This window comes from Cavia porcellus, unplaced genomic scaffold, assembly GCF_034190915.1.
Source record: "Cavia porcellus strain 051 isolate PalLab524CR breed Dunkin Hartley unplaced genomic scaffold, mCavPor4.1 scaffold_1, whole genome shotgun sequence".
Lineage (NCBI taxonomy): Eukaryota > Metazoa > Chordata > Mammalia > Rodentia > Caviidae > Cavia > Cavia porcellus.
The window spans coordinates 121,918,537-121,922,648 of record NW_026947484.1 but is presented as its reverse complement, the minus strand read 5'-3'; the positions used below and the strand labels follow the sequence as shown (position 1 = coordinate 121,922,648).

Genomic DNA, 4,112 nt, shown 5'->3' with positions numbered 1-4,112 from the left:
CTTCACTTCCCACAGCACAGCTTATATAGATCACTTTCACTTTCCACTGCTGTATTGGGTGCTCACACACACATCTGGGTGCACATCCCAGTGTGAGGCTAACAGCATTCACTTAGCAACTCAGACGTGTCCGTATGGGTTTGGGCAAATGTATTTTCATTAAGGTGCTAAGGAGATCCTCCTGGAAAACAACTCACACTCTGAGATGAATCATAATGTGCCCAGAACAATGCTAAAGTCTTAGGTCTCTGAAGTGACAGGTTCCTTTGGGCATTCACAAAGCAAATAAAAGTATTTTTACATTAGTTTTATTAAATAGACACCAAGTACATAAGATAAATGCTTGCTTTAACTCCTAGAATATTTTAGAGACAGAATTTAAAACCAACAGACAAACAAGCACACACATAGCCACCTCAATCAATTCCCTTTGACATAAGTTGAGAAAAAGACAGGTGAAAAGTTATTGGGAAAAATAATTTAAAGATAAAAGACACTAAGTAATGAATGGCAAGGCAAACAAGTTTTTAAATTGTAAAGTGGAATATGTGCCAAAAAACCCAAGAAATCATATGTTAAGAGATTATTAGCATGTAGGTAGATAGTATCAACCAGGGAAGAGAAAGGTATACTGTGCTGGTGAAAGCCAACACAATTATTAGAATACCAACAAATTTAGGTTACTTTATATAAGAAAAATCTATTCCAGTTTCAGCTTGAGCTCCATCTCAAGTACATTAAACATACTTTATCTGAAAATAGTTTGAATTTTTTCATCTGCTCCCTTGTATAAAATAAATATATTTGTAAGACAGTCAAGAATAACCCGTATTTTCAAATTATTTTAGAAACAAGGGATATTAGATTTGACTTTCACTAGTTGCCTTAAAAGGAAGACACTTGACTGTAATTAGAGAGACCATGAAAATGGCATTTTAATTCTAATTTAATGCAGAGTCTTCTATAGGATCTCAAATCTAGCTGCTCATTAGAATCACCCGAAGAAGTCAGTGACCACAGTCACTTGAACTGCTGACAAAGATTCCAGTTTTCTGGGGATTGGGGGGTGGCATCCTCAGGAGGGTCCTCCGGGGACATGATCAGTATGTATATTTCAAAAATTCCTCCCAAGTAGTCTGATGTCAGCTCCTACTACCAGTCCGGAGTGGGTGCACATTTCTTTGAATAATTAACCAGCCAATCCCCAAAAAACCCAATAAATTGAAAACTCTAATCTTAGGAAATGAGTACTATGACCAGTGTTAGCTATTACTGTTATTTTTTTTTTCATTTAGTTAATTTAATTCTGGGAGTCTATGCAACAAATGTATAACATGAGTGACAATAAATCACATTTCTAATGAGAAATCATAACAAGTCAGCATTAAGCCTCTACCTTAATGAACATTGTAAAACTTTTTCCATATCATAAATTTAACGCTTTATCATTAGCAGTTCCCTCCGTTCATCTATTGCTCCTTGCTTGTGCATGGTGTGGTGGTGCTCAGCACATCCACTGTTTTTGTTCTTACATTCAGCTGTTGCTTTGTAACATGGTAATTAGTTTTATGATGAAAGCTAATGCCAACTGTGAGAGTGCTGTGCTATTAACACTGCTAGCTAATGTACCACTAGACGACCGGCACATTAAGGCAGAAAGGTTTTTTTTTTAATATTCTCTCTCATTAGTTTATCATTATAATTAGGGGGAAAACCTGAAAAATTTAACCGTTAAGCATAAATGAGAGTATCCTTGGAAAAAAGCAAAGAATATTCAGATTTTTTAAAATGGAGTTTTCAGAGGGTAATCAGTAAACTTAAATTATCTTGTGTACTGGAAGGGTAAGAGTTTAGCCTTCAAGCTCAGATCCACTGATGAAGGGGAAATCTTTGCTATTCTATATAACTACTGAAGTAAAACACTGCAAACAGAACGTGTGTGTATGAAGGTGTATGCATAGTTCTCAGGGAAGGCTTATGGTGAGATAGCTACAAATGGATAGGAAGAATTATTATCTCCTTAAATTTCTTAGAAGTAACTACCACACCCCAACCCATGAATCTGTAAAGGCTGTCTTTGCTGGTATATCCTATAAGTATCTGATGTATTTCATTAGTGTGTCCTTGTAAGGATTTCTAATTAAAACAACAAAAACTAGCAACTGACTTGCTGCTTCTGTAGAAAAAAGGACAAGAGCATCAATATTTTAGTTTCCTGAATCACAATTGTTGTAGCTTTTCTTTCTTTTCTGTTAATACTGTGTATAGTGATCCTACTTGAATCTGTTTCTGGCCTTCTGCTTGTCTGGTTGGTTGGTGATGGGACCACCTCTCTGGGTGCTGTTGAAGTTAAGCATCTCCTCAGATCCATGCTCATTTTCCTTGCTCTACAGAGGGGAAGGTCACCATCCACTATGAGAAGACAGCTTTCTTAAGTGACAGAAGTAGGAGACAGCGTCCGATCATATTCTTTTAGAAGTTTGGGCCAAAAATCCATGCATCTATTGATAGCTCTACTGTTTTGATCATTCCAGTTCTATTGGAATGCATTGCATTTAAAAGATCTGATGGTCTGACAGTAGGAATAGATCGGTAATAGTATATTATACTGCTTTTCCCAATAAACAGGGCTAAAGGTCAGAGTGAATTTCTTACATGTACAGCATGCTGGAGGCATGAGTTCCGATCATCAGGAGCCTGATACCATCACTCATGCCAATCATGATCATCTATAGTTGTTAAAAGTTACTGCATATATCAGCCACGTAGTCTACATTACCATATTTTTATCTCCACAGAGTTTTCTTAGGTAGGTCCAATTATTATTGTCAGATTATTATTATTATTACCAGATTGGCTGCAACCTGGTTGATATTTATCTTTTAAGCTATGTAGCACAGGAAATTTTAAAAAGACGAGTGTCATTTTTTTCCCCTCTGAGTTCTCATCAGATGGATAATGTGCTGACATCACAAGATTTGAAAGAGACGTGTCTCCTACAAGCATGTGAACACCCAATTATATCTATGAAATGCAAAAGTATTTGACATTATTTTAATGAGAAGATACGATTTTAAAAGTGAATTATAAATACATGAGATAAACTACTTTCAAGTTATATTTATTTGCTTCTTTAACTTAAAAAAATCATTTTAGAGAATAAGGTACAGTGACTATATTAATTAGAATTTTTTGGGGGTGAAAAGAACTTAAAGAAATAAACTCAGAAAAATCAAACCACTGGGCCAGAAATTTATCTCAGTGACTGGAGCATTTGCCTGGTAAGTGCAAGGTTGTGAGTTCAATCCCTGGTATCAGAAAGAAAGAAAGAAAGAAAGAAAGAAAGAAAGAAAGAAAGAGAAAGGAAGGAAGAAAAGAAAGAAAGAAAGAAAGAAAGAAAGAAAGAAAGAAAGAAAGAAAGGAAGAAAGAAAGGAAGAAAAAGAGAAAAATCAAACCACTAGAGATGATAAAGAATACTCAGGCCCAGGACCCTTCTGTCTAGCTCCAGCCTCCACTTCTTTATGAAGGTAGTTTTACCTTTATCCCCCACCAAAAGGAATTATAGCTTTGGCTATACATACAATAGCAAATCCCAGAGCAAAGACATGGTAGATTTTTAAAACGTAACACAAAAGCTATTCAATTTCCAGCCTGTGTGTAGGAATCCTGGAAACATCACTTCAAACTAAGAACAAGTTAAACACTGAAAAACTTGAAAAAAATCCTACCTATTTTCTTAGATATGTCAGAAAATTGAAGTTGTAGGGAAAAATACATCTCCCAAAATCACAATGACAGACAAATATAGAGAATCACGACTTCTGGAACAGAAGCGTCTGTGGGAACTAGAGCAGGAGGCAGAAAAACCAAAACTAATTGACAAATTGCTGGAGGCTCAGTTTGGACAAGCATGAGAGTTAAAGATTCCAGGATGACCCAATCACACAAGGAAACCCTCATACTTTTTTGAATTTAGTCTTTATGAGCTCACTCAGGTTCTCAAAGTTAATGCTGAAGAAAAATCTCAGACTTCTGACACAAATGCTGGACACGAAATATGCCAGTTCTGTTCTTATTAAGTCCTGGATTTCAGATAACTATTTTATAACTT

General features: G+C 35.8%; 1 non-coding gene across 1 annotated transcript; it reads right to left on the bottom strand.

Moving 5' to 3' along the window:
* Positions 1-2,945: 2,945 nt before the first annotated feature.
* LOC111754366 (small nucleolar RNA U13) lies at positions 2,946-3,043 on the bottom strand. The gene has a single exon (XR_002789063.1). It is a non-coding gene; the product is annotated as a small nucleolar RNA U13 (small nucleolar RNA).
* Between the last annotated feature and the right edge of the window lie 1,069 nt (positions 3,044-4,112).